This window comes from Salmo salar, chromosome ssa19 (genome assembly GCF_905237065.1).
Source record: "Salmo salar chromosome ssa19, Ssal_v3.1, whole genome shotgun sequence".
Taxonomy (NCBI): domain Eukaryota; kingdom Metazoa; phylum Chordata; class Actinopteri; order Salmoniformes; family Salmonidae; genus Salmo; species Salmo salar.
This window is the reverse complement of record NC_059460.1, coordinates 47339333-47357628: the sequence shown is the minus strand read 5'-3', so window position 1 is coordinate 47357628 and position 18296 is coordinate 47339333. Positions and strand designations below refer to the sequence as shown.

Genomic DNA, 18296 nt, shown 5'->3' with positions numbered 1-18296 from the left:
GCCAAACCTGGATGATGCTGAGCTAATTGTGCACCACCCTGTGGGACTCCCAATCACAGCCAGATGTGATGCAGCCTGGATTCAAACCAAGTACTGTAGTGATACCTCTAGAACTGAGATGCAGCACCCCTAGACCCCTGCGCCACTTGAGTACCCATACTATTAGAAACTTTTATGACCTGTCTGTTGAGAACATGAAAATCATTTTGAAACCAAAGTCAGACACCTGCACACATAAGTTTGCCAAATTCTAATCCGATATGAACCTACATTTTAATTTTCACATCACATAGAATGTTGTGATGTTCATTCAATGTTGTTTTTCAACTGTTTTACAGAACAATGTTTTGTCTGTTCCTATTCATCTAAACTTGATCATTGATTTATGGTTTTAATATTTTCAAGGCAAATTTCCTTTCAAGAACGGGGAAGCTAATTCAATCTAAACTTTAATATTTCCTTAAAGAAAAATGTAATACTTCTGATAGTGTAACTTTAATGATTTTCCCTATTTTATCTCAATTTTTTTAAATAAAATTTTACCCCCATTTTAGTCAATTGGTATTTACGATCTTGTCTCATTGCTGCAACTCCCCAACGGCTTGGGAGAGACTGAAAAGATTTGGCATGGGCCCCCAGATCCTCAAAAGGTTCTACAGCTGCACCATTGAGAGCATCCTGACCGGTTGCATCACCGCCTGGTATGGCAACTGCTCGGCATCTGACCGTAAGGCGCTACAGAGAGGCAGTGCAAACGGCCCAGTACATCACCGGGGCCAAGTTTCCTGCCATCCAGGACCTACCGTAATTTCCGGACTATTGAGCGCACCTGGAATATAAGCTGCACCCACTGAATTTTTAAACCTCCTGTGCAGCAGCTCTATTTCCTTTTCCAACAGCCAGATCAATCGCCTTCAACTTGAAAGCTGCATCATATGCATTTCTCCGTGTCTTTGCCATGATGAGGGTGACAAAATGACTGCTGTAATCAGAATGATGGGAAGTTTGAGCGCGCTGATTTAATCTAAACAGTAAACAAAAAGTTGTTTGACCTTAACCCGTTCGGCAATTTCATTGGTCTAATGAAAGCTTCATGCCGCCAAAAAACTGAGCACGTCACAGAATGTGTATATATATTTTTTTTTAAAGCGGGAAAAATCCATATATTAGCCGCGTTATTGTTTAAGCCGCGAGGTTCAAATCGTTGGAAAAAAAGTAGCGGCTTATAGTCCGGAAATTACGGGTATATAATAGGCGGTGTCAGAGGAAAGCCCATAAAATTGTCAGAGACTCCAGTCACCCAAGTTATAGACTGTTTTTGTCTGCCACCACACGGGGCAAGCTGGACCGGAGCGCCAAGTCTAGGACCAAAAGGCTCCTCAACAGATTCCTACCCCAAGCCATTAGACTGCTGAACAATTAATACAAATCACCACCGGATAATTTACATTGACAAAAATAGGCCATAATGGCCATAATGACCATAGTTATTTTGGGAGAAAAAAGGGGGAGGCTTGCAACCCGAAAAACACCATCCCAACAGTGAAGCAACGGGGGTGGCAGCATCATGTTGTGTGGGTGCTTTGCTGCAGGAGGGACTGGTGCACTTCATAAAATAAGTGGCATCATGAGGCAGGAAAATTATGTGGATATATTGAAGCAACATCTCAAGACATCAGTCAGGAAGTTAAAGCTTGGTCGCCAAATGGGTCTTCCAAATGGACAATGACCCCAAGCATACTTCAAAGTTGTGGCAAAATGGCTTAAGGACAACAAAGTCAAGATATTGGAGTGGCCATCACAAAGCCCTGACCTCAATCCCATAGAACATTTGTGGGCAGAACTGAAAAAGTGTGTGCAAGCAAGGAGGCCTACAAACCTGACTCAGTTACACCAGCTCTGTCAGGAGGAATGGGACAAAATTCACCTAACTTATTGTGGGAAGCTTGTGGAAGGCTACCTGAAACGTTTGACCTAAGTTAAACAATTTAAAGGCAATGCTACCAAATACTAATTGAGTGTATGTAAACTTCTTACCCACTGGGAATGTGATGAAAGAAATAAATGCTGAAATAAATAATTCTCTCTACTATTATTCTGACATTTCACATTCTTTAAATAAAGTGGTGATCCTAACTGACCCAAGACAGAATTTGTACTAGGATTAAATGTCAGGAATTGTGAAAAATGTTGTTTAAATGAATTTGGCTATGGTGTATGTTAACTTCCAACTTCAACTGTATCTGCATGGCATTTTGTCTTAATTTTGGCCGATGAACTCATGTTTATTTCTAAAGATTAACTCATGTTTTTGCTCCGTTTTTCTTCTCAGGCCAGGCAACAACCCATACTGCAGGCCTACTGTTCCATAAAGAAGTCAGCCAGCGTTTGTACCAAGATTCGCATGGGCCATCATTCAAACAAAGAGATGGCTCCCTGGCCACCAGTACATGTTTCAAATTATGTTAGCATTACCTGATCTGTGTTTGAATCGTGACTGTGATGACAATACAATCTAAAAACTATGCTGGTAGTCTTTTGTCCATTCTTTAATTTTTTATTATATTTTTTGCAATTTTAGTGCACTATTTTTGTTTAATCGTGATTAATCACGTTTGTCTGAAAGTGTTCAAAACACACTGAAAACACACTGAAAACACACTGAAAACAACACCATGTAAAAACAAGTTGACATTGAGGTTAAAGAAAGTGTGCTTTTTCAATTGACCTAATTTTGCTAACCGTTTCTTTAGACAACATCAATATGTCAATATTAGTGTAATGTTTTTATATGAACAAAATCTTAATTTCAGAATTTGCGATTAATCGTAATAAATCCTGTGATTAACTCAATTACATTTTAATCATTTGACAGTCCTAATTTTAATATATTCTTTAAGAAATATTACTATTCATTAGTAGTAGCCTTAATTAATAAATTGCACCATACAGGTGCAATTTAAATTGCACTTATAAATAGGGCTACCTTTGGTTCAGTGAAGAAGAATCCCTAGGGTTCTGATGAAAGAACCCTACAAAAGGGTTCTAGAACTTTAAGGGGTATGAAGCAAGCAATAGAACCCTTTTCGGTTCTTTATGGAACGTTTTTTTCTTGATTGTAGAGAGATTAGTACAAACTACTCCTCTTTTTTAGACTTTGTTTATCTACCGACTTCAGGGGCATAAGATCCCTCATGAAATTAAAAGCTAAATGTGTTTTTGTCTTCACAAGACTTTGAAGTTTGGTGTTCATTGTTAACGGTTTGTTATCTCTAACCCAAATCTCTGTTCTGCCTGTGTGAGTGTGTGTGTGTGTACTGAGAAGGCAACTGCTGACTCTCTGGTTAGCTCTGTGCTGAGCTGTAAGCCAATGCAATGTGTAGATGATTATCTTCTCTCTCTCTCATCCAACTCTCCTTGTCTCCTTCTTCACCTCCTCCAGCCAAAGAAGAGGCATGGTTCAAATCATATCATTTGCACCCTTCCTTTGGCTCTTGTTGACTCTCCTTATGATGGAGGCTAGTGAGGGGATTGGAATCGGGCTGAATCACAACTACCTATTACCTTGTTACTACTCAGCAAAACAGGGCACACTCACACACACAACCTGTCCATGTTTCTTTGTTGCTGTTGTTCCATACCCATCTTGTACCTCGCCTACTACACAGAGAGTCACATGGTACAGTGCTGATTTTACAAACTCCCAGTTGTCATGGCAACACAAGGGTTACTACATGTCTGAGTGGTTGACAGAGCGCTCTCCAGTTCCTATTGCTAATTTGAGAACCTACAATAGCACTCTATACTCTTCGGGACAGGGGAGGATGTGACCAGGGATAATCCCGTATAGAATACATTAGAATTAGAATTTAGAATTAGACGGCAGAATTAGAGTTAGACGTGGAATCAGGCCATGAGTCGGCTTCTGTCCTATTCTGATGGATATAGTCACTGGGCCATAATAGGGGCGGAGCTTTTGAAGATTTAACTTCACTTAACACACAGGCTGAGTGATGACAGCACACCAATCCCATTACCCCATCCCCAAACCGTCCCATAAAACAGCCAGCTCCCACAGCTAAGACAGTTGTTATGGTAACGGATCAGTAAAACTCCAAGTCTCTCCTTTTTAACACCCTTCCTCTCAGGCAACCAGACACACACAGAACTAACCCTCCTGTGTGGGTTGTAAGGATGTGTGAATATGCTGCACTGCTAGAGAGAGGGAGAAAGAGAGCGAGGGGGTACAGGGACAGAAAGGGGGGGAGCACAGACAGACAGACAGAGAGTCAGACAGGAAAACAGGAAAACAGACAGGTACAGAGACGAACAGAGAGCGAGGCGGTACAGGGACATAAAGACAGACAGACAGACAGACAGACAGACAGACAGATAGAGAGTCAGACAGGAAAACAGACAGGTAAGAGATGAACAGAGAGCGAGGGGGGGGTGTTTGTCTTCAGCACTGTGTAGCGACAGATCGTTTATCATCTCCTGCCACCGGCACGGATGGTGTTCAGCGATATCATCCACCGCAGAGTGTGTGTCTGTCAGGAGATGTTTACAGGAACTCTCTCTTCCACCGGCATCTCCACCCCTCCATATGGAGTCAGCGATGAGAAGAGGTGTGTGTGTGTGTGTGTGTGTGTGTGTGTGTGTGTGTGTGTGTGTGTGTGTGTGTGTGTGTGTGTGTGTGTGTGTGTGTGTGTGTGTGTGTGTGTGTGTGTGTGTGTGTGTGTGTGTGTGTGCTAAGCTTGAGTGAGTGGAGATTAAAGTGTGGCCACACCCATTTTAAGGTCAATGTCATACATAACCATTACTTTCCAAATGTAACCTCTGACTGAACCGGAAATTCTGATGATTATGGGGCAACACACTAACACTGTACTATGAGCCCCAGGTAGTCACAACAGGAAATGGGGTGAGTCCACACAGAAACCAGGACAACAACAAAAAAATACCATGATTTGGGGGATTTTCAGGAAATCTAATTCACAGAATGGTAATATGGAGGAAGGATTGTTGACATATGTCATTAATTAATGTAAGAAAATTGTTATTGAAATAAAAATGCTACTCTCATATTACATATATATTTATTAGACCAATATCTGCTTTGTAGCACCTACAGATGAAATACTGTGGAGTCTTAAAGAAGGCCCTGGGTATTGCCAAAATGTCATAAATATGCCAAAATATGAATTATATCTATTGTGCTTTTAGATATAAATGAAAACAATGTGAACAATACTTCTTCGAAGGACTATGTATTAAAGTTAATGGAAATCCCCCAAAATACACAGTACCAGTCAAAGTTTGGACACACACTTCTCATTCAAGGGTTTTCTTTATTTTTACTATTTTCTACATTGTAGAAAAATAGTGAAGACATCAAAACAATGAAATAACACATGTGGAATCATGTAGTAACCAAAAAAGTGTTAAACAAATCAAAATATATTTTATATTTGAGATTCTTCAAAGTAGCCACCCTTTGCCTTGATGACAGCTTTGCACACTCTTGGCATTCTATAAACAATTTTCATGAGGTAGTCACCTGGAATGCATCTCAATTGAATTGGTGTGCCTTGTTAAAAGTTAATTTGTGGAATTTCTTTCCTTCTTAATGTGTTTGAGCCAATCAGTTGTGTTGTGACAAGGCAGGGTTGGTATACAGAAGATAGCCCTATTTGGTAAAAGACCAAGTCCATATTATGGCAAGAACAGCTCAAATAAGCAAAGAGAAAGGACAGCACATCATTACTTTAAGACATGAAGGTCAGTCAATGCGGACAATTTCTAGAATTTTGAACGTTTCTTCAAGTGCAGTCGCAAAAACCATCAAGCGCTATGATGAAACTGGCTCTCATGAGGACCGCAACAGGAAAGGACGACCCAAAATGACCTCTACTGCAGAGGATAAGTTCATTAGAGTTACCAGCCTCAGAAATTGCAGCCCAAATAAATGCTTCACAGAGTTCAAGTAACAGACACATCTCAACATCAACTGTTCGGGGGAGACTGCGTTAATCTGGCCTTCATGGTCGAATTGTTGCAAAGAAACCACTACTAAAGGACACCGATAAGAAAAAGAGACTTGCTTGGGCCAAGAAACACAAGCAATGGACATTAGACCGGTGTTCTTTGGTCTGATGAGTCCAAATTTGAGATTTTTGGTTCCAACCACTGTGTCTTTGTGAGACAGAGTAGGTGAATGGGTGATCTCTGCATGTGTGGTTCCCACCGTGAAGCATTGAGGAGGAGGTGTGACGGGCGTGGGGGTGCTTTGCTGGTGACACTGTCGGTGATTTATTTAGAATTCAAGGAACATAACCAGCATGGCCACCACAGCATTCTGCAGCGATACGCCATCCCATCTGGTTTGGCGCTAGTGGGACTATCATTTGTTTTCAACAGGACAATGAACCAACACACCTCCGGACTGTGTAAGGGCTATTTGACCAATAATGAGAGTGATGGAGTGCTGCATCAGATGACCTGGCCTCAACAGTCACCCAACCTCAAACCAAATGAGATGGTTTGGGATGAGTTGGACCGCAGAGTGAAGGAAAAGCAGCCAACAAGTGCTCCAGCATATGTGGGAACTCCTTCAAGACTGTTAGAAAAGCATTCCAGGTGAAGCTGGTTGAGAGAATGCCAAGAGTGTGCAAAGCTGTCATCAGGCAAAGGGTGGCTACTTTGAAGAATCTCAAATCTAAAATATATTTTCATTTGTTGAACAATTTTTTGGTTACTATATGATTCCATATGTGTTATTTCATAGTTTTGATGTCTTCACTATTATTCTACAATGTAGAACACAGTAAAAATAAAGAAAATCCCTTGAATGAGTAGGTGTGTCCAAACGTTATACTGGTACTGAATATATGTTATATATTGTGAGTGTTGTGTTAGATGGTAGGGGTATTTGCATATTCACTTATTTTTTTCAAGCAAAGTATAAGGGCGTTATTCTCCAGTCTAGTAGGTGGCGGTAATGCAACCTTTATTGGATGCCAACCACCGTTAAACCTCATCAAAGAAGAAGAATAAGATCTAGAGCTGATTTGCAACCCGCCGAAGCAGGTCTGGAGAAGAAGGAAAATGTCTCCTGTCTCCACACGCACCGTTCTAGGATCAGCTGGCCGTTAGGAAAACGCAAACAGTAAAGTGGTGAGTCGGAAAACCCTCACTAGTTGCACTGCAGTGAAGGTTTGCGCGAAAATGTTGCGCAACCTGTTCTGAATGTGTTATATTATAATTTCGATTGGGCCTTATCAAAGGCGCAACCTTCCCCTTTTGAGGCCTAGCCAGCCATGTTTAGGTTTAGACGAAAATAGCGAATTTTGACGGTTTACTACTAAACAGAATTGCGACTGTGGTTCGGGGTAACTTGCAACGGTAGCAGTTACTGTGGAGTTATAACAAACTTTATTGGGCCCAATCTATCATCTGAATAGCTAGCTACATGCTTTTAATGAATGCACTGTGTCGGATTTACAAGGAAGCAGGTGTCCTTGCCAAATAGAAGATACCTAGCTTGCTGGCAACGTCCGGCCGGAGCGCCTCCGGTGTGCGCGTGGGTGACCAACAGAGGGCGATTTAGAATGTGACGTCAAAACTCTAATGTTGTTTTTTGCATGACGATAAATCGTTCTTATTACGAGCCCACAGTATGTCATACAAATGTTATAGACATTCATTATTTACCAGAATAAAATCTTAAATATAAGTAATATACATTGCTGAATTGGAGAGGGTGGAAAGAGGATAAATATCTGCGACTGGTGGGAATGATTTATTTAATTGGTGAGTTGAGTACCTCAACTCCATGATGATTCACGAGTTGGGCACAGACTAGAGTTCTTGAAACGAACCTCCGACTCGCTGTGTAGTCGATACTTCGAAAGTGAAAATTCTTAAACTCTTATTATGTACCTATGTTTCTCATCTGCGTGTTTGTTTGCTGAAATACATACTTTTTAATAAACCGTTATTCAAAAACAACCACCGACTGCTTTCTCATTGCTGTTCCTCTAAGATGGCAACTTGCCAATTGAAAATCAACAAGGAAATAGTCGGTCGTTGTATTTTATTAACGTTTTAAAAGGTATGGATTTCAGCAAACAAAAAATGGCGAGCTAACGTAAGGTTTAAGAATTCACATTTTTGATGCATCGACTGCATAGCGACTCGATGAGACAGAGATTCATAAAAACAACAACCCTATTCTGGATGTGAGGTACTTGGGGAATCTATTTTTTAATTATTGTAATGGCTTATTAATGATGACTATTAATCTGTAGACTACAGTTTGATGTCTGTTTTTTTCTGTCCTATAGACTTTACCCATAACTGATCTTAGAGCAGTGTGTAGGCTCATTCCTCATCCTACCCCGGACACTGCGACAAATACAGAAAGGTTCAGGAGAAACTCCTCCACACTCCAAAACAGTCACCCAGGAATTAAAGAGGAAGTGACATCAGAGCAGATGGAATCAAATCCCAGCCTGGCGGGGTGGACTCCCAGGGCAACATGGTGTTCAGAGTGGTTAAACCGTCATGGGCATCTTCCAAGTGTCCTCAGAACAGACCAACTCTGTCGGACAGGGAGGGTGAGCAGATGATGGTTGGGGGGCTGACGGGGTTACAAGGGTTATCCAACCTCCCCTCCATGGTGCTGGGGGATGGACAGGGTCAGGGCTAACAGCTGAATGGGGGACGTGAACCAGATGCAAGCCCAGATTCAGATCCCGGCAGAGGACATGTCCCAGACCCAGGTTGCCGCTCCGAACCACAACCACGCACTCCCATGTTCCGTTTGCAGAGGTGTCGTCTCTCTTGGACCCCAACATGAAGAGTTCCAAGGCCCGTAAGTACCACAGCCAGAGACGGAGGGAATCAGGCCAGGTGCAGCCCCTCCTACTGGAGACCTCTCTTCCTGCAGGATGTTCTTGGGCTCCCGGAAGTGGCGCAGCGGTCTAAGGCACTGCATCTCAGTGCAAGAGGTGTCACTACAGTCCCTGGTTCAAATCCAGGCTGTATCACATCTGGCTGTGATGGGGAGTCCCATAGGGGGGTGCACAATTGGCCCAGCATCGTCCGGGGTAGGCTGTCAGTTGTAAATAAGAATATTTTCTTAACTGACTTGCCTAGTTAAATTAAGGTTAAATTGAAAATAAAAAAAATACTACCGAACACACCTGGTTCTACTAATCAGCTGATTCTTAGGACCATAATTACCTGAATCAGTTGTTAGAGCAGTGCTGGAGCAAAACCCTGCACACCCAGTAGCTCTCCAGGTGGAAGGTTAGCCTCACCTGCTGTAGTATGGAATAAGTAGAAAACTCAACACAATGTGTCTGTTGTTCCTCTGGTCCTAGGTAAGTACCTGATACCCTATGACGAGATCAAGCGTCGTCTGGAGGCTCCAGGAGAAGATGTCTCTGCGTTCCCTAGCAGCCCACACCAGGGTCAGCCGTGGCCCGGCCAGCAAGAAAACCCTGCAGGAGTCTCTAAATATACTGGGCCTTACTCCTGGTACTACTACTTCTGTGTCCTCTTCCTTTTCCAAGCTCACAGAGGGTAAGCGTCTGTGTGCGTGTGCGTGTGTGTGTGTGTGTGTGTGAGCATCTCTCGTGCTTTATAGATTGTTGTGTTTTCCAGGTGACACCAAAGCCCTGTGTAATGACATGAAGGACTTTGCCCATGACTACATAGACTTTGGCAACATGGCAAAGCAGCTTATTCCAGAGACCAACACTGTCCAACACTGGTCCAAGGTCATAGAAACCAGGTTAGTGTGGTTACAGCACGGTGTAATCACGAGTTAACTATGTAGGAGACAGACCCTAACACACCTGTTCTGCGATAGGAGCCACCTGGAGGCGATGAGAAAGTGTTTTCGTGACCGGTCAACAGTGCGTCGTTCGACAACGTGACTCACGGCTTGGGCCTCGGGATGCTCGAGCCGCCCTCGACAGATTACCATGGTGATTGACAAACAAATTCGATCCTGTCCGGTGCTGCGGCAACCGATCCCGTCGACACCGGCCCTCCAATGAGACGCATCCGCCGCCGCCACCGCAAAGCCCCGAGACACCGGTAACGACAAACCGCACGGTCGTTGGGTGGGGTTAAAGGTCAAGACAAAGGGTCAGGGAAGGGCAAAGGGAGGGGCAGAGGCAGGAAGAAGATGCGGCTGCAGGAGTCTGGAGCTCCAGTTGGTGTTGCCATGGAGTACAACCCAGCAGCAGGATCAAGAGCATTGTCAGCCGGAGGATGTGGAGAGCAGTGTTCTCACACTCGCTCTGTTGGTTACGAGACCATCTCCAGTGGGCTCAATGCCACAGGGCAGATCTAAAGATGTTTAACGGTTGAACAAACAATGCTTAACGGAGAATCGGACTTTGCTTAATATTTTCCCATGGGGAAGCTGGGAGCAGAACTGTCTTAGTAACGTTGTGGAACATTGTGGAACGTTGTGATGTTTAGACGCAACCGGCTCTGGCCCACAGAACCCCAAACACTGAGAGGGAGGCATTCAGTGATGTCACAGCATTCTAGTTTAGAGTTTTGTTTTTGAGTGTTGCAGCTCTTGCCTACTGATAATTCAATCAGTTGAATGTAGTTTTTTTGTCAGTTAGCACAGAGGTGATGAACGCAGCTTTGTTGAAGTGGAATTCAAGTCAATCCAAAGATAAGTGATTATATTGGAAAACCTACAATGTAGAAATTAGTCTTAATTCTGGTCTTTGGTTAAGGCAATCCCTTCATTCCACCTACTCATCTGGTATTTGATAGCCCTGTTTATTTCTATCATGACTGGACTAGTTATAGCCCTCTCTCAATCTCCATGATTCTAACATGGGGAACACATCATGCCAGTACTTTGTCAATGATTGTATGTTTATATTGAAACCTGGATTGCTGAAATACTTGTATTAAAGCTTTCATTTTATTAACCAGCATGAATTTCTTTATTTCTGACAGAATCAATGGCATAGTTTCTGATCTATTTCACTGAGGGAGTTTGACTAAGCTGAACCGGTGGCCTGTGACGGACTGGGAAAAAGCGATAAGGAAGGAGCGCCCATCTCAAATTGAATAGTAATCTGTGCCGCCCGGTCATATTGTCAACAGGGCAGCAGCATTCAGAAACATGGTGCATCTTTTCAAAGTAATTTTCATTGAGGAGGCAGATAAAGTACATCATGTGTTTTTATCACGACAGCAAAAATGTTTTTCATGTGAAACCTTGGAATCTTAAGTCATAACTCCACGTGCTTGACATACGGGCAAGCGTTTTATGATACTGGTGGTTTGTACGGTTGTGGTACCAGTACGCATCTAGTTGTCTGGGATAACCGTTATTAACAACTGTAGCATTTTACCTAACCCTTTCCTAACCTTAACCTCAGTGGGGTGGCAGTGTAACCTAGTGGTAAGAGTGTTGGACTAGAACTGAAAGGTTGCAAGTTCAAATCCCCGAACGACAAGGTACAAATCTGTCGTTCTGCCACTGAACAAGGCAGTTAACCCACTGTTTCTAGGCTGTCATCGAAAATAAGAATTTGTTCTTAACTGACTTGCCTAGTTAAATAAAGGGGAAATCCATTTTTTTATTTTTAAGAAGGAGCGTTTAAAACAACTGGGTACTCGGGCATCTTTCGACCTGTTGTCTTGAAAGCACCAAGATGCCCAATTATCACGTTATTTGTCACATGCCTGAGCAACGGTAAAATAACTACAGCGAGGCTATATAGGGGTACCGTACAGAGTCAAGTGCGGGGGCACCGGTTAGTCGAGGTAATATGTACATTTACGAAGTTTTATCCAAGTCAGATTTCGAGTTCCGGAGCTGGAAGTTGATGTGAACGGGACATTTATATTCACTTTGAAGATATATGATTGGGTCGTTGTAGATTCAAGCCAATCACTGTGCACTATTATTTTCAGCGTCAAACCAATCAGACAGCAGATATTTTTGGCCGCACATCAACGTTATTTTATAGCGCATCATCAACATGGAGCCCTCAGGTAGCTTGCTAAATTATTTCACCCTCGCATAGACTTACTAGCGATTGGGAGTGCATGGATATTATTTACTAAATATTAACGTAACTATTTACATTTCACAAAGTGTTTGTTAGCTAACGTTACAATCTGTGTTTGCTAGTTAACTGTAGTACTAGCAAAGTAGCTAACAAGCTAGCTAACAAGCGATAGCTAGTTTGTGATGCTTGCTTTGATTTGCTTCGCTTTGCTAGCCAGTCAGAAAATGAACGAGTTTGTGACTGTTTGCATTTCAAATGCATGTAGTTTATGTGTTAGCTGTATGCTGGTTATTGCCTATTAGCATGATGTTGTCGCTAATTAGCTAGCATGTTGGGTATGATGATGACATCACAGCTTGAACAATGATCCAGATTCACCGGATGTAAAAATTCTTAAGATCCGGTTGGCGTTTCCACATGCTGATGAAAGGAAGCCCAGTGGCCGGCAGTGGGAGGAGATGGAGTGAGATGGATTTTGGCTGACATTCAGATAATTTTCTCATCAATTAAACATTAGATATCATTACAGTTTTCTGTTCCCAAAACTAAAATCTGTTATGAACAGAGTTGACAAAGTTTTGTAGACTTTACCGAAGTTTCTAAAAAAGTGTTGTTTAGGATTGCAAGGACGAATGAGTTATTACGCACTTCACAGGGTTCCATAACGGAAATATGCAAATAATTCTAGAATGCGCCCATAAGATCTCACTGGCTTGTAAGCTTGGGTCTGCCCACCCCCTTGCTTGTTCTACCTACTATGATTCATTTGCTCTCATTGGAAATCGACAGGTTGTGGTCTATCTTGGGTTAGTAATAAAAATCTTTTATATGTCTGGACTGTCACAGACAGATCAGGAGGAGAGAGAAAAGGATGGCGCTTTCAAGACAACTGTTGCCGTGTTCAAAACAACTGGGAACTGGCAAATCTCAGACTTCAGTGCTTTCAAAAGAAGAAAAAAAAAGCTTTGACTGGGAAAAATCGATTGAACGGTCATCCACTCAGAATTCAAACTCGGGAGCTCTGGCCTTTTTCTGGAGAGCAGACTTTCTGACCTGAAGATCACAGACTTCATGATTTGACATGGAGTTGTTTAGAAACGCGACTTGTGAACTTGGAAAAAATGAGGTCAAACCATGACGTCAGTGATCTTCAGGTCAGAAAGTCAGTTCTAGAAAGATGCAGAGTTTCTGACTTGGGAGACCGTTCAAAAACGATTTCAGCTTCCCAGAGTTCCCAGTTGTTTTGAACGCGGGAGGGGAGTGTGTGGGAGGGAAGGTGGTGATTAGGTGTATGCATTGACTTGCAACGCTTCCTTACATTTTAGCTGTGCACTGCCAATAACACACCTGACCTGACAAACTAGTATCAGCTAATTATCCAGTCCTTGATTGGCGATTTAAGTGTTAGTACTGGACAATAATGAAATGTGTACACATCTCCAAGACCAGGATTGATAAGAATCCCTGCTTTGCTGGTGACTAAGGACTTCTCTAATTTAATTGCAGGGAACAGAACGCCGGAGGGGAAGGATATAATCCATCTGACCAAGGATGCAGAGAAATATGCAGGTATGTAGATGGCTAACCTATACATTGTCTGAAGCATGAATTTAAGGTTGCCTTATTAATCAGACTTTTGAATACACATTTCAATGCTTGATGTAAAGTCTGAAACTTATCCCTGCAAAATTGTCAAAGTTTTCCTTAGAAGCCAAAATGTTGACAAAATGACATTTGAACTTACTCTACCAGTTGTCCGAGCAGTTAGTCCTTCAAATCCTCAAAATTTGATACAAATGTCCGCAGGGAATAGTTGTTAACCCGACTTTTTAGAGAGCGGTAGGTATGGTTCTCTCCGCTTGTATTTTTGTGACGAGAGAAAAGGCAGAGCATTTAGCATGAACTTGGAGGTGCTGGCTGAATCCACTTTAATAAACGAATGAATACTGCAATTTGCAACAAATTGCAAAGTACATGTTGTCAGAAAACAACACAGTTACTGTGGATTTAAATGCTTTTACTTCCCTCCAAACTGCCAGGGCCTTCCCAGGTCCCGACCCAGTTGTGGTTGTGACCCACTCTCAAACATCAGTCGGTGTCCCCAAGAAGCGCATCTACGTAGTACCCATGCCCCGGCGGGCTCCTAAAGAGCCACAAATCCAGATTCAGACTCCCGCTGCAGATGCAACCCAAACCCTGACTCCAGTCCCATCCACAAAACACATCTTTATTGTATCCCAACCTTTCCCGCTCGGGGCTCGACGTAAACCCAGGTACCAGGCACTAGGAAACACATCTACGTAGTAGCTCAGCCCCAGAATGCTGCTGGGGTCAGGACCCAACCCCAAACTACAGCCAGGATCACGACTCAACCCCAAACTACAGCTGGGAAAATAGACCCACTTAAAGTGCCAGGACAGTCCCAGATCAAGACTCCAACTGGGGTCACAGTTAAATCCCAGATTGTAGCCAGTGTCAAAGCCCAAACCCAGCCTCCAGTAGGGAGAACAGACCCTCCTAATGCTCCAAGGCAGACTAGGAAGATGGTTCACTTCCAATACCAGCCTCCGACAGCCAGGGGTGCAGCCCCAACCAAGACTGATGCCCAGACTCAGACCCCTACCGTCGTGGCAGAGGTGGTCTCTATGCTGCAACACGGAGATGTGAGACCTGCACCGCAGCCATACCTGGTCCACAAAGAAGAGGTAATAGTAAATATCATATATTGAACAAAAATATAAACGCAACAATTTCAACTATTTAAGCCTCCCAAGTGGCGCAGTGGTCTAAGGCACGATCGCCGTGCTTGAGGCGTCACTACAGACCGGGTTGATGGGCTGTGTCTGCAGCCCGCCACCGGGGGACCCATAAGTTGGCGCACAATTGGCCCAGCGTTGTCCGGGTTAGGGGAGGGTGGCGGCGCTAGGCTCCTGTGAGCGGTCCAGGCGCATGTGTGACACGGTCGCCAGTTGTACGGTGTTTCTGGCTTCCAGGTTAAGTGAGTATTGTGTCAAGAAGCAGTGCGGCTTAGCAGGGGTCGTGGTTTCAGAGGACTCATGACTGGACCTTCGACTCCCGAGTCCATACGGGGAGTTGCAGCGATGGGACAAGATTGCAACTACGAATTGGATATTAGGAAATTGGGGAGGGCTAAAAGATTTTATAAAATAAAGTTATAGTTCATGTAAGGAAATCAGTCAATTGAAATAAATTGATTAGGACCTAATCTATCGATTTCACATGACTGGGCAGGGGCTCAGCCAGTGGATGGGCCTGGGAGGAGCAGAGGCCCACCCACTGGGGAGCTAGGCCCAGCCAATCAGAATATGATTTTCCATACAAAAGGGCTTTATTACATACAGAAATACTCCTCAGTTTCATCAGCTGTCCTGGTGGCTGGTCTCAGACCGATCCTGCAGGTGAAGAAGCCGGATGTGGAGGTCTGGGCTGGCGTGGTTACATGTGGATGCGGTTGTGAGGCCAGTTGGATGTACTGCCAAATTCTCTGTAATGGTATTGGAGGCGGGTATGGTAGAGAAATTAACATTAAATTCTTAATGCAACAGCTCTGGTGGACATTTCTGTAGTCAGCATGCCAATTGCACGCTCCCTCAACTTGAGATATCTGTGGTAATGTGCGACAAAACGGCAGATTTTAGAGTGGCCTTTTATTGTCCCCCAGCACAAGGCGCACCTGTGTAACGATCATGCTGTTTAATCAGCTTCTTGATATGCCACACCTGTCAGGTGGATGGATTATCTTGGCAAAGGGAGACATTTGTGCACAACATTTGAGAGAAATTAGCTTTGTGCGTATGGAACATTTCTGGGATCTTTTATTTCAGCTCATGAAACATGGGACCAACACTTTACATGTTGCGTTTATATTTTTGTTCAGTGTATATATTGTTTTAATTTAAAGGTACACTTTGGGAACTGAGACTGTTCAATGGTCATTTAAATTATTGATATTTACCCATTGATTGATAGGTGCTGAGGAGGATGGATGCGCCAGAGAAGATGTCAGTGAGGACATTGCTGATGTACACTGGGAAGAACTCGGCAGACCTAGACAGCAAGAACAGATTGGTGAAAAACCTGATTAAGGCTGGAATCTCTCCCTGTCGAGACCCCTGCCTATATCACCAGTGCCTTCACCAGGCTCACCGAGGGTAAGAGGGAGAGAGAGATTTTCTCCAGGTGACACAAGAACGTGGTAGTGGCATGTCCCTAGCTACCTAAAAATGATTACCTCAACTTCTGTAACGGTGTGTGTTCCTTCAGGCGACACCACAATGCTGTGTAGTGACATGAAGTCCCTAGCTATCAAACACCTCAACTTCACCAACATGGCCGAGCAGCTCATAGAAGAGACCAACCCTGTGCAGCACTGGTCCAAGATCATCGATATCAAGTAAGCTCTAATAGATGTATACTGTCTGTTGGATCCAAGGTCATCCATTCATCAATACCAGTTACTACTGGTATTTCAAAGCATCTTAACTTCTGAATATGTCCCATAGATAGAATGATGTATCCGTCATCGTTTTAATCTTTTCCTATTTGTCAGTTTGTTAATTAGTCCTCTCACTCCTCCCCCACCCCTCTCAGAGCCCAGCTAGAGGAGATGAGACTGTGTTTCAGGGACCCAGCTAACAGTCGTCTGATGGACAATGTGACCCACGGTATGAGCACGGGCGTGATGGACGCCGCCTTCGACATCATCTCTACCCTCATTGACTACCAGGTGCAGCTAATCGCCTAGAAAACCATGCCTTCACACCAAACTCCCACCAGGACGGCTGTCAAAACTAGGCCTTCCCCGGCCCTTCAGACTTCGTATCCCTCGTCAAAACCCCTGTTATCACCATTCCGACGCCCGTGGGCCCATTCGCCTCCTTACCCCCCCTGAAACGGCTCTATGTGATAGCTCCAGCCACACAACAACGGGACTCAAACCCAGCCCCTGCTGGTGCCAAGAGACCCAGAACGGGACCCAGACAGACACCCAGCTCCCCTAAGAAACCACTGAAACAGCAGAAGGGTCGAGGCGTCCAGCTTGGCCCCAGGGGATCTTACAGGAAGAGAGCGCTCAGGGGCCTCAGACAGGAAACAGGAAGCGGCTCAGGAGAAGGGGAGGGGAAGAAGGTTAAGCTAAACCCCCTCCCCACACGTGCCATGGATACCGAGGAAGAGGGGAATGCAAAGACGACCAAAGAGAGAACTCCTGTCAACACAGAAGGAAACTGCAGCTGGATGTTCACAAACTAATTGAAAAGTTAGAGAATGTGCAGCTGCAAACTCCAGCAGAAAGGAAACCCAAACAGTTGCGCCAACAGAAACACAGCCTCGTTCGAGAAACAATTTCTGGCTCCTACACTTGTGTAGGCCTAGATATGAGGGGATTGGATAGGGTGAAAGCAATTGGATAGGTATAGCAAATCAAATTTTATTTGTCACATGCGCCGAATACAACAGGTGTAGACCTTACCTTGAAATGCTTACTTACAGGCCCTTAACCAACAATGCAGTTCAAGAAAGAGTTAAGAAAATATTTACAAAATAAACAAAAAATTAAATGTAACACAATAAAATAACAATGCTATGTACAGGGGGTACCAGCACTTGGTCAATGTGAGGGGTACAGGTTAGTCGAGGGGGGGCAATGTAAATAGTCTTGTTGGCCATTTGGTTAATTGTTCAGCAGTCTTATGGCTTGGGGTAGAAGCTGTTAAGGAGCCTTTTGGACCTAGACTTGGCGCTCCGGTACTGCTTGCCGTGGTGGTAGCAGAGAGAACAGTCTATGACTTGGGGAGACTAGAGTCTTTGACAATGTTTTGGGCCTTCTCTGACACCGCGTAGTATTTAGGTCCTGGATGGCAGGAAGCTTGGCCCCAGTGATGTAGTGGGCGTACGTACTTACCCTCTGTTGCGCCCTTACGGTTGGATGCCGAGCAGTTACCATGCCAGGCGGTGATGCAACCGTCAGGATGCTCTCAATGGTGCAGCTCTAGGACTTTTGAGGATAATGGGACCCATGCCAAATATTTTCACTCTCCTGAGGGGAAAAAGGTGTTGTCGTGCCCTCTTCACGACTGTCTTGGTGTGGTTGGGCCATGATATTTTGCCGGTGATGTAGACACCAAGGGACTTCAAACTCGACCCGCTCCACTACGGCCTGTCGAGGTGAATGGGGGAGTGTTCGGCCATTCTTTTCCTGTAGTCCACGATCAGCTCCTT

The 18296-nt window shown here is 44.0% G+C and overlaps 1 pseudogene; it reads left to right on the top strand.

Moving 5' to 3' along the window:
* The first annotated feature begins 8562 nt into the window (after positions 1-8562).
* Positions 8563-10363, top strand: LOC123728968 (uncharacterized; annotated as a pseudogene).
* The last annotated feature ends 7933 nt before the right edge of the window (positions 10364-18296 follow it).